At 38.3% G+C, this 13384-nt stretch overlaps 1 protein-coding gene across 4 annotated transcripts in view; it reads left to right on the top strand.

Annotated features, from left to right (window-relative positions):
- The window catches only part of LOC106135292 (uncharacterized), an 87632-nt gene that overhangs the window by 51771 nt on the left and 22477 nt on the right, over positions 1-13384 (top strand). The window lies entirely within an intron of this gene.

The following is a 13384-nucleotide window of genomic DNA, read 5'->3' as shown; positions in this document are numbered from 1 at the left end:
TGTCGGGGCTTAAAAAATAGTGACAATAAAAATGAGACATTAGGTATATTGCAGTTATTAAAGTATATATTAAACTGTTCATTAAAACACTTATTAACGTTACTTCTATTAATTGACGTCAATAAATTATCAAATTGCACCACGAAAATATTTAACGGGTCTTTTATTGTTTTATTTTTCAAGGTTTTACTCGCTGACCAAATACTAAACTTTTTTACTTCTTCTCAAAGCATACCATATTTTTTTTAATTTGCATTTGAAATGTACTTGTTAATATACTCCTTTATTAGCATGTAATTAAAAATAGTTTCAGGAAACGAATTAAAAAAAAAACGAAAACTGAATGGAATTTTATCATTCAAGTGATATAAAGAAATAAATAATTATAGTTTAAGTCTTGTAGATTTTAATCTCTCAAGGGATTTGCCATCAGGTGATTTCAGGGAACAAAATATGTGGAATCAAATCTAATCAAATCTTGTTGATTCTGATCACCCAGATTTGACATTAGGTGATTTTCGCTCTGAAAAATGTGGAATTTGATTACCCAGGTGCCAAAAAATGTATAAACCTCCAAAAGGTGCACACAAAAGTAAGAGAATGAGAGGAAGTTTTTTTAAGTTTGTATGTTACACCAATATACATATAGGATTGCCATAGGTTACATATAGAATACAAAAAATTTAACTAATTATAAGTACTACATCATGTAAATTAACGCGGGTAAAATTTAGTTTAAATTGTTAATTTATCTGCCTGTTACCTAATTATTTAGTTTTGAACCACCAAAAGGGTCACGGGTTTAAAGCTAACCGTGTTTAGACCAGCCCTACATCTTATTTGGCATTGATGAACAATCATGGACGAGCTTTGGAATCAAATTACACGAAGGATTTCGGTAAAAGCTATCTATCAATCTACGAAGGCCTTTCTAGGTATTTAAATGGAATTTGTACCGGTCAGATAACAGCTCTTTTGCTGTTACTTCCTACAATATTAATATTATAGTTTAATAAAATTTTTGTTTATTAAAATTACCATGTGTTTTCGGTAATCTAGAATAGAACCACCCATCACGATATCCTTCCCATGGATGTCGTAAAGAAATAGGATAATGCTTTTATCCCTTATGGGGTAGATAGAACCAATACTTTCACCAAGAATGAAAGGCCAAATTTGAACTGGGTGGAACTGAGATTTGAATAGTGACAGTTTGCTAGCTCATTGCCTAAAGTATCCTAATTTCATTCACAGATCAAAACAATCTTAAAAAATGTGTAATTTGGACCTTAATACAGAAATGATTCGTCAGAAATTTACCAATTTAATGACTGTTATTCTTTTCTTTTCGAAATGACGTTATTCTTCGATAAAAATGAGTAAAGAAAATTTCAAGTATCCAACAAAACGTAATATGAGAAATAAATAGAGTTTTAGATGAATACATTATGCGTTCGTAATCTTGGGACTCTATTTGAGTTGTAATGTATATGTTGTATGTGGGATATTTTGTCCTTAAGTTTTAGCTTGGAAACGTGGAAAAGTTAGCTTGCTTGCTTACAATGTTCACAATAAGATGTATATAAAAATAGATAACACACAAAATAGATAGAAAAATAGAATGGAAAGGTAAGAAGATATTTTCTTTTTTGACGACGAAACGATTGAAATTTCATTAATATTTTCTCTGTTTGTAAATTTTTTTTCAATGATTTTATTTTTTCTCTCTTATTCCTTCGTCTCATCATATTACATACCTATAAATATTTGATTTTAATTTAATTTTCCACTAGAGTTCAACTTTTAAGTGATTCTTAGAAAGCTTAACACAGATTATTTTAAAGGTAGTTTTCCTACCTAATATTATTTAAAGCTAGCGGCCCGCCCCGGCTTTGCACGAGTAACATTTATATTCGTAGATGTAAACCTTCGTCAGAAAACCAACCTAACCAATATTTCAACTGAGAACAAAATCCGTCCACATCTTACTTCTGAAATTAACGCGTATATACAAACGGAGAAAATAATAAAGGATCATCAGCATCTTAAAATCTTTACTTATTTCTTACGTACTCGTATTAAGGAATATCCTGAGTATCTATAACATAGTTGATCGTTGGTTTACACTGCAACTTGCAAGTCGCGAGACCTCAATAAATCTGCTCTTACGTAGTTCTGCATATTCGTAGTTTCAAACAAGGGTCTTTAAATTCATTCTTTAAAGTTATTTTCATTGTGCGACAAGTACAGTCAACCGCATATCAAGAATAATTTACTCTGCATGGAATTCTATGACGCAGTGACTTTGGGTAGGTTGATATATTTTTGACGATACAAGGGAGTTCTTGGATAGGAAGTTTTGTGATGAAGTCCAATGCTGAACAAAGTCCTTTTCGATGACTTTGCCTGTCTCTGATCTTCTTCTCCTGGCGTAAGTCCCGGTTAAGTTCGCCTTGGAGAGGAGCCCGGGGTGCGCCTTTTGAGCAATTATTTCTTAATTCAGGACTTGCGCCATGTGGTTCCCGGCACCAATAGAAAAAATAATAGGACCACTCTATCTCTTTCCCATGGATTTCGTAAAAGGCGACTAAGGGTAAGGCTTATAAATTTGGGATTCTTCTTATTGGAATTTCAATTATAGATACATAGTTTCGCATTCATAATATTGGAATCGACAGATTTGTTTTTATTTCTATTAATTATTTCTTAATTAAGGACTTACCGTTAGTATTTGATTGTTGCTAGACTAAGCTAGACTTAATACAATGCGGTTTGGACGCACACCGAGCTGTTGAAGACAACTTTTAATTAGTTAAACTGCTGTTGGCTGGTGGAAGGGAAATTATTGCCAGCGCATCTGGCAACGCGCACTATGATTCTTCTAGAATTTCTGTAATTTTTCTCTGAAATTCTTTATTTATTTATCAAATTGTACGTGTATTTGTAAACTCTTTATTGCACATAGAAATAAATATAACAAATTACAAAACAGTTATTGGATTTAGAAGAATATGTACATACAATGGCGGACTTATCCCAGCCTAAGCCTAGCCTTACCCTGGCATGCGGGGCTCTGCTGGGGCGGACAAAATTTTTCCCTAGCGTCTCGTGGGAATCGCATGGATGCAAATTTTTTGAAAGAGCACCTAGATGGCGGCGATGGTGTCCGCACCCCATCACGTCTCGTTCCCGGCGGGAGCGGTATGCGGTCTGCTGAAAGCCGCTTTGCGACGATGAATGTAAGAGGAGGAATGAAGGATAAGATTGAGGAAGTATGCCAGATGATGGATGAAAGACGTTTGGATGTGTTGTGCGTGAATGAAACGAAGCGGAAAGGATGCGACGCGACGCAGCACGGCCCTTACACGGCGTATTGGTCTGGAATTTCCAGTACCAGCCGAGGCTGTCAAGGGGTCGGTCTAATTCTTTCTGCACGAATGGCTGAGTGCGTGAATGAGTATGAGTGTGTCAGCCCTCGTATTCTATGGATTAGGCTGAAAGTTGGAATCACTCGGATCTTCGTTCTAGGTGTTTATGCACCTTGGGATGTGGGTTCGAGGGGTACAACATCAGCAAAAAGCGAAAACGAGGAGTTCTGGAATAGTGTAAGAGAAGTATTGAAAGTTACCAAGCCAAATGAGAAGATTATTATGTTAGGTGATTTTAATGGATGGGTGGGTGTAAAGCGTGATAAATATGAAAAGGTGCTTGGTGCGTTTGGTGACGAAAAGGTGAATGATAATGGAAGAAGTGTATTAGAAATTTGTCTAGAGTGGGATCTTTTTGTGTCGAACTCAATGTTTCAACATAAAGAGATCCACACCTACACAAGAGTGGAAGGTATTTTAAAAAGTATGATAGACTTTGTGATTGTAGATGAAAGATTTAAGAACAAAGTGCTGGATACCCGTGCATATCGCGGTGCTGGCATTGACTCGGACCATTTACTGGTGATATCCCGGATAAGGGGTATCTTCAATCGCTGGCGGCACAGGGTAAGGGAGCAAACCAGCGCTTTGGAAAGAGTAAAAGTAGAAAATTTGCAAGATATGGATGTAGGTAAGAAGTATATTAATAGACTGAAGGATGAATTTGAAGATTTAGAGGAAATGAGCGATATTGAAGATGGATGGAAGGAATTTAAAGAAAGAATTGTGAAAGTAGCTGTTGAAGTGTGTGGTGTAAGTAGAAGAAGGAAAGGAAAAAATCACAAAAATGCGTGGATGAGTAAAGATGTGCAAGAACTTGTGCGATTAAAGAAGAAAGCATGGCTGGATTTGTTAGCAGCAAAAGCTAACTTAAGAATGCAAGAGGTTATAGATGAAGATGTGAATGAAGCACGTAAGGAATATAAGAAAATGAAAGATTTGGTTAAGAAAGCTGTGATTAGAAAGAAAGAAGAGTATAAAGAGGATTTTGATAAAAGGCTATCAGAAGACTTTCAGTCAAATCTGAAAGTATTCTGGAAATCCGTAAGGTCAGCCCGAGGAAATACTATAACCAGAGAGCTGACTAGGATCAGATGCCAGGATGGTAGCGTTGTGAAAGGAGAAGAATGTGTACTAAAGATATGGAAGGACTATTTTGAAAGTTTATTTGAAAAAAAGGAAGGAAATAAGAAAGATTTCTGCTATAGCGAAGAAAAAGAGAATGAGATGGAAGGCGAAATTGAAATGTTCGAAATTGTGGAAGCACTTAAGAGTATGAAAGCGGGAAAGGCTGCTGGGTGTGATAGAGTGTCGGTCGAGATGCTTAAAGCAGGAAAAGGCGTAGTAGCTAGTCAGTTGTACTGCCTTTTCAATTTGTGTTGGAAAAGCGGCCGAGTACCAAAAGATTGGTGTAAGGCTGTTATCGTGCCACTTTACAAAGGAAAAGGGTCACAGCTGGACTGCAAAAATTATCGTGGTATAAGCCTGCTTAGCGTCGTCGGCAAATTGTGCTAAGGTATTGATTAATAGAGTCAGGAATGAAACTGATGACAAAATATGGGATGCTCAAGCGGGTTTTCGAAAGGGAATGGGATGTACTGATCAGGTCTTTTCCTTGCGGTGCATAGCCGAAAAGTTTTTGGCCAAGAGTCAAAAAGTCTATTGCACATTCGTAGATCTGGAAAAGGCCTATGACAGAGTTGAGAGGAATGAATTGTGGTCAGCACTTTCTATGCATGGGGTGAGCAGTCTCTTAATACGAGCACTGAAATCCTTATATGAGGATTCGAGTGCTTGTGTCAGGATAAACGGAGCGCACACTGAGTGGTTTAAGATTGAGAAAGGCGTTAGGCAAGGATGTGTTGCGTCACCGTGGCTGTTCAACCTATTTATGGATAGCTGTTTGACAGATTTGAAAGAGTCTAAAAGTGGATTAAGGATGAATGAGTTACTCGTCAAATGTCTGCTCTATGCCGACGATCAGGTTATACTGGCGTCATCAGCGGAGGAGTTACAGGAGATGGTAAACTGTATGCATGAAGCTTTAAAAGAGAAAGGAATGAAAGTGAACGTAAGTAAAACTAAAACACTGGTTTTTGAAATGGAGAAAGAAATGACAGCATGTAATATTTTGATTGGAGGAGAAAAAGTGGAGCAAGTGAAAGAGTTTGTATATCTAGGATCAAAGTTTACATCAGATGGCAAGTATGATAGTGATATTGAAAGGAGAGTGAACGCGGGGAACATGGTGAATGGAGCTTTGCATGCCTTTATGAGCAGTCAGAAACTATCCAAAAAGGCTCGACTGGCTGTGCACAGGGGCGTGTTGGTCCCGACATTAATGTATGGGAGTGAAAGTTGGGTATGGCAAAAGAAGCATGAAAGCAGAATAAATGCAGTGGAAATGAGAGCGTTAAGGAGTATGATGGGTGTGAAATTGAGTGACAGGATAAGGAACAGCGTGATAAGGGAATGTTGTGATGTGAAAGAAGATGTAGTTACAGGAATAGAAAAGGGTATGTTAAGATGGTTCGGTCATGTGGAGAGGATGAATGAAAGCAGGTTGACTAAGCAGATATACAAGGAGAGTGTGGAGGGAAAGGTCGGAGTGGGAAGACCTAGACGAACGTATCTTGATCAAATTAAGGACGTCCTGGTAAAGGGTCAGGTCAAAAGTACCCGAAACCGCCGAGCTTGTATGAAGAGAGTTATGAATGTGGACGAAGCGAAAGAAGTATGCAGAGATCGTGGCAAGTGGAAAGAGGTAGTCTCTGCCTACCCCTCCGGGAAAGAGGCGTGATTTTATGTATGTATGTATGTATGTATATTTTATAATAAATACTTACATAGATAAACATCCAAGACCCAGGCCAATCAGAGAAAGTTCTTTTCTCATCATGCCTTGGCCGGGATTCGAACTCGTGACCTCCGGTGTCACAGACAAGCGTACTACCGCTGCGCCACAGAGGCCGTCATGGTGGTAAAAGAAGAGTTTGTAAGTCTTTCTCTTGATTATAATAAATAATAAATATATACGGGACAATGTTTTTTATTTGCTACCATACCATCATCGAAGCTCGAACCAGATGAATGTCCTTAGTCGCCTTTTACGACATCCAAGGGAAAGAATTGGAATTGCTCTATAGTGGACGGATCCCATAAAAATAATCATTTATTTATTATTAAACGAGCGAAGCTGCAGTCGAAAACTTGCTAAAGTAAGCAAGGAAATATTAAAATGGATATAATTCCGATTTCTATGCTAGTACATACATACACATAATTACGTCTATATTCCTTGCGGGGCAGACAGAGCCAACAGTCTTAAAAAGTGTGATATGGCCACGTTCAGCAGTTTTTATTATAAAATTGAGATTGAAATAGTGGCAGGTTGCTAGCCCATCGTTTAAAAGGCGAATCCCAAGCATATCCCTTAGTCGACTTTTACGACATCAATATATGTTAGTTATATTCAAAAACATTTGTTTTATATAAATCCAAAAGAATCCAGAATACGTAAATAAGAAATATTTCATATTTTCAGTAATAAAATGCATTTGCAAGTTTTATATCTTTGCGTTGCTTTTACGAGTGTACAATGAGACAAAATGGTGACTTAAGACGGCAATCCAGCGCTATTGCTACGCTATGCTACTGTTAAACAGTAGTTCCCGGGTTTGCATTTTCATCGAACGTTTTGGGACTCTTTCTTACCACGACTACCATAATTACACACACACACACACACACAAAAACCAACCTAGCCAACTTTGCCGACCAATAATCTCGAAAAGATTAAATATCACATGACTAGATGGAATTTTGATTTTATAGGTAATTTATGCCGTGTGGTTCCCGGCACCATTACAAAAGAATAGGACCACTCCATCTCTTTCCCACGGATGTCGTAAGAGCCGACTAAGGGATAGACTTGGGATTCCTCTTTAATGTAAATCCCTGCCAATCTAAGGTCTGCCGCGCCGATGGATGCATGGCTAGGGGCGAGCCTAGTCTCGAGCGTGCCACTTCCGCCATGGGGTTGGGCGATCCCCAGGTAATGGCTAGCCTTACCCTGGCATGCGGGGCTCTGCTGGGGCGGACAAAATTGTTCCCTTGCGTCTCGTGGGAATCGCATGGATGCAAATTTTTTAAAAGAGCACCTAAATGGCGGCGATGGTGTCCGCACCCCATCACGTCTCGTTCCCGGCGGGAGCGGTATGCGGTCTGCTGAAAGCCGCTTTGCGACGATGAATGTAAGAGGAGGAATGAAGGATAAGATTGAGGAAGTATGCCAGATGATGGATGAAAGACGTTTGGATGTGTTGTGCGTGAATGAAACGAAGCGGAAAGGATGCGACGCGACGCAGCACGGCCCTTACACGGCGTATTGGTCTGGAATTTCCAGTACCAGCCGAGGCTGTCAAGGGGTCGGTCTAATTCTTTCTGCACGAATGGCTGAGTGCGTGAATGAGTATGAGTGTGTCAGCCCTCGTCTTCTATGGATTAGGCTGAAAGTTGGAATCACTCGGATCTTCGTTCTAGGTGTTTATGCACCTTGGGATGTGGGTTCGAGGGGTACAACATCAGCAAAAAGCGAAAACGAGGAGTTCTGGAATAGTGTAAGAGAAGTATTGAAAGTTACCAAGCCAAATGAGAAGATTATTATGTTAGGTGATTTTAATGGATGGGTGGGTGTAAAGCGTGATGGATATGAGAAGGTGCTTGGTGCGTTTGGTGACGAAAAGGTGAATGATAATGGAAGAAGTGTATTAGAAATTTGTCTAGAGTGGGATCTTTTTGTGTCGAACTCAATGTTTCAACATAAAGAGATCCACACCTACACAAGAGTGGAAGGTATTTTAAAAAGTATGATAGACTTTGTGATTGTAGATGAAAGATTGAAGAACAAAGTGCTGGATACCCGTGCATATCGCGGTGCTGGCATTGACTCGGACCATTTACTGGTGATATCCCGGATAAGGGGTATCTTCAATCGCTGGCGGCACAGGGTAAGGGAGCAAACCAGCGCTTTGGAAAGAGTAAAAGTAGAAAATTTGCAAGATATGGATGTAGGTAAGAAGTATATTAATAGACTGAAGGATGAATTTGAAGATTTAGAGGAAATGAGCGATATTGAAGATGGATGGAAGGAATTTAAAGAAAGAATTGTGAAAGTAGCTGTTGAAGTGTGTGGTGTAAGTAGAAGAAGGAAAGGAAAAAATCACAAAAATGCGTGGATGAGTAAAGATGTGCAAGAACTTGTGCGATTAAAGAAGAAAGCATGGCTGGATTTGTTAGCAGCAAAAGCTAACTTAAGAATGCAAGAGGTTATAGATGAAGATGTGAATGAAGCACGTAAGGAATATAAGAAAATGAAAGATTTGGTTAAGAAAGCTGTGATTAGAAAGAAAGAAGAGTATAAAGAGGATTTTGATAAAAGGCTATCAGAAGACTTTCAGTCAAATCTGAAAGTATTCTGGAAATCCGTAAGGTCAGCCCGAGGAAATACTATAACCAGAGAGCTGACTAGGATCAGATGCCAGGATGGTAGCGTTGTGAAAGGAGAAGAATGTGTACTAAAGATATGGAAGGACTATTTTGAAAGTTTATTTGAAAAAAAGGAAGGAAATAAGAAAGATTTCTGCTATAGCGAAGAAAAAGAGAATGAGATGGAAGGCGAAATTGAAATGTTCGAAATTGTGGAAGCACTTAAGAGTATGAAAGCGGGAAAGGCTGCTGGGTGTGATAGAGTGTCGGTCGAGATGCTTAAAGCAGGAAAAGGCGTAGTAGCTAGTCAGTTGTACTGCCTTTTCAATTTGTGTTGGAGAAGCGGCCGAGTACCAAAAGATTGGTGTAAGGCTGTTATCGTGCCACTTTACAAAGGAAAAGGGTCACAGCTGGACTGCAAAAATTATCGTGGTATAAGCCTGCTTAGCGTCGTCGGCAAATTGTATGCTAAGGTATTGATTAATAGAGTCAGGAATGAAACTGATGACAAAATATGGGATGCTCAAGCGGGATTTCGAAAGGGAATGGGATGTACTGATCAGGTCTTTTCCTTGCGGTGCATAGCCGAAAAGTTTTTGGCCAAGAGTCAAAAAGTCTATTGCACATTCGTAGATCTGGAAAAGGCCTATGACAGAGTTGAGAGGAATGAATTGTGGTCAGCACTTTCTATGCATGGGGTGAGCAGTCTCTTAATACGAGCACTGAAATCCTTATATGAGGATTCGAGTGCTTGTGTCAGGATAAACGGAGCGCACACTGAGTGGTTTAAGATTGAGAAAGGCGTTAGGCAAGGATGTGTTGCGTCACCGTGGCTGTTCAACCTATTTATGGATAGCTGCTTGACAGATTTGAAAGAGTCTAAAAGTGGATTAAGGATGAATGAGTTACTCGTCAAATGTCTGCTCTATGCCGACGATCAGGTTATACTGGCGTCATCAGCGGAGGAGTTACAGGAGATGGTAAACTGTATGCATGAAGCTTTAAAAGAGAAAGGAATGAAAGTGAACGTAAGTAAAACTAAAACACTGGTTTTTGAAATGGAGAAAGAAATGACAGCATGTAATATTTTGATTGGAGGAGAAAAAGTGGAGCAAGTGAAAGAGTTTGTATATCTAGGATCAAAGTTTACATCAGATGGCAAGTATGATAGTGATATTGAAAGGAGAGTGAACGCGGGGAACATGGTGAATGGAGCTTTGCATGCCTTTATGAGCAGTCAGAAACTATCCAAAAAGGCTCGACTGGCTGTGCACAGGGGCGTGTTGGTCCCGACATTAATGTATGGGAGTGAAAGTTGGGTATGGCAAAAGAAGCATGAAAGCAGAATAAATGCAGTGGAAATGAGAGCGTTAAGGAGTATGATGGGTGTGAAATTGAGTGACAGGATAAGGAACAGCGTGATAAGGGAATGTTGTGATGTGAAAGAAGATGTAGTTACAGGAATAGAAAAGGGTATGTTAAGATGGTTCGGTCATGTGGAGAGGATGAATGAAAGCAGGTTGACTAAGCAGATATACAAGGAGAGTGTGGAGGGAAAGGTCGGAGTGGGAAGACCTAGACGAACGTATCTTGATCAAATTAAGGACGTCCTGGTAAAGGGTCAGGTCAAAAGTACCCGAAACCGCCGAGCTTGTATGAAGAGAGTTATGAATGTGGACGAAGCGAAAGAAGTATGCAGAGATCGTGGCAAGTGGAAAGAGGTAGTCTCTGCCTACCCCTCCGGGAAAGAGGCGTGATTTTATGTATGTATGTATGTATGTAATTTAGATTTTGACATGAATTTCGTAGTCTACCAAAGATTGATAAAACAATAGTTAAGAATGTTAATAGCAAGCTCACCGAACCATCTATACCTTGTCATACATACATACATAATACCACGCCTCCTTCGGGGAGGAAGAGATTACATTACTCATACGCGACGCCTGCATACTTATTTCGCTTCATATATACATACGCCTCTTTCCCAGAGGGGTAGGCGCTTCATCCACATTAATAACTCTTTTCATGCGATATTAGCCTTTTTTTACCTAATTTACCTAATTGCAGGTCATAGCATAGTATATTACACGTAGTTATGGAATGGCACCCTTAAAGCTTATCAAACAAACGTATTAGCTGCAACGCTATAATAAGAGAACAAAAGGAATCTCTTTGTTGAATTTTAGACCATTTTTATGCCCATAAAGCTCTTTTTTCTTAGGGTGATAAATCTTATCTTTTCTACTTTTCCCCAAAAATAATATTAAGGACGCATATTATGAGACCTCAGTTGAAATTATGAGTCACAATCGTAAGTGCACAATTTATTGGTACTTTTGTATTTTACGCTCTTTGTTCTATAAAATGTCACAACTTTTGCATCTTTTAATTTTAATGAATTCGTTAATTATCAAAAAGCATTTTTCTGTTTATGAATAATTGAGAGAATATAGGTGGTTTACTTTGTAGTAGTACCTACCTTAAACTATCTTACTTTAATCACACTAGCGGGGCCTCGGGCAAAAATTAGTTGGACCATAAACGCTTTGTCATATAAAAATATTTTCCTAGTGGCGTTACATACGTTTTATACATTATATTTTTATACTCACGTTTTGTACCGCGCCCTAAACGCCTTGTACTGTGGAATAGCAAATCCACTTGTACATTTTTAACTAGGTTGGTGAAGTAGGTCTTGAATAAAAAAATAGAATCCAATGGGCCACGAAAACTCTAGTGTTTTAGGATTATTTTATTTAATAACGAGAAAAAAACCCAGTTTCATTCTGTTTTAAATTATAAAGTATATATAGGATGTATATATATCATTCTAATTATAAAGTAGTAGCAGTTCGCCACGGCTTTCCTCCTCGTAGCTTATCCCCTGATAGACACCTTTATAACGATAAAATAATTTTCATGATTGGTAAAGTGTTTCTAAACATAAGCCCTTAGAAACAAACAAACAATCAACCTTTACTTTATAATAATACGTGTGAATGGCAACGTTGGAGAGGTAGGGCCTAGACGAACGTTTTGAGACCTCTTAGCGAAACGCAACAAGCATGCATGAAGAGAGAAATGAATGTGGATGATGCGAAAGAAGTTTGTAGGGACCATTGCAAATATAAATATGTAATCCCTACCAACCCCTACGGCCCTGATTAAAGAATGTATTACATTAGTAGTTATACAAAAATTTTAAAGAGGTTAGAGTTTGTAAGTTTGAATGTTTGAGACCGGTAATTTCCGAAGATACCTAACCAATTTCAAAAATTCTTCCACCATTAGAATCTTCGTAGAATGTTACTTTGCTATAATTAGATATATAATAGATATTATGTAGATTGCTATAATAGAATAGAATAAGTTTATTGAATTTCAGGAAATCTTTACCCCTAGACTACATTAGGAATGCACATGCCAAAATCTAGACCCAGTAGTTTGGGTTGTGTCATTCAGTCAGTTTCTTCTTTATTTTGCAACCAAGGAGCATATTACATATATAACATATTTTGAAAAATGCTTAGCTGTAACGAAATTGGCCCAGCGTACATGTTAGCTGAAAGTGGCAATAAACTTTATGATTTGACGCGAAAAGTATTACAGTGGAATAGTGTTAACTACTTATCCTTTGTCTTGAAAAATCATTCTACAGAGTATTCAGAAGAACTTGAGTTATAAGAAATTAACATTATGGTTGAATCCCAGAATACAGAAAATGTAATTCCTGTATTATGTCGGAAAAACATTTGAAACATAAAATATATGTATATATTTCTTACGAGATAGGAACTGCTAACCAATAAAATTTCTAGAAATTTAATTATATTTATTTATATTAATCTCGAAAAAACATTCACACATAAAATCAAGCCTATTTTCCGGAAGGGTAGTCCTTGATGTACTCTCGAATAAACATACTTGTATAACATAGAGCTCCTTTTTTGAAGTAGGTTAAAATGCAGTTTTATCTTAAGACAAGCATATTTCATGGCCACTATCGTTAGTATGGGGACCATTTCGATGGTCTGCCGGGAATTGTGGAAATATTTAAACAGGATTGTTTCCAAGGGACCGAGTACAGAGGGCTTATGTTAGGTTAGGAGTGAATAAAATCATTTTTTGTTGTTCTCAGTTTTCAGGGGAGTTAGCATGGCACGCGCGATTAACTAACGCTGTCCCGTTTCACCTCATAATAAAAAGCGAAACGGCGATAGTTTTTTCGCGCGATTAAAACGGTCTTGTACCAATGTACAAGGCCTTGGTAGAATCCTAATTTTTACATGACATACATACATATATACATATGGTCACGTCTATATCCCTTGCGGGGTAGACAGAGCCAACAGTCTTGAAAAGACTGAATGACCACGTTTAGCTATTTGGCTTAATGATAGAATTGAGATTCAAATAGTGACAGGTTGCTAGCCCATCGCCTAAAAAAGAATCCCAAGTTTGTAAGC

The sequence above is a fragment of the Amyelois transitella genome, chromosome 26 (assembly GCF_032362555.1).
Source record: "Amyelois transitella isolate CPQ chromosome 26, ilAmyTran1.1, whole genome shotgun sequence".
Classification (NCBI taxonomy): Eukaryota; Metazoa; Arthropoda; class Insecta; order Lepidoptera; family Pyralidae; genus Amyelois; species Amyelois transitella.
The sequence above is the reverse complement of the archived record's forward strand: the minus strand, read 5'-3'. Positions and strand labels throughout refer to the sequence as shown.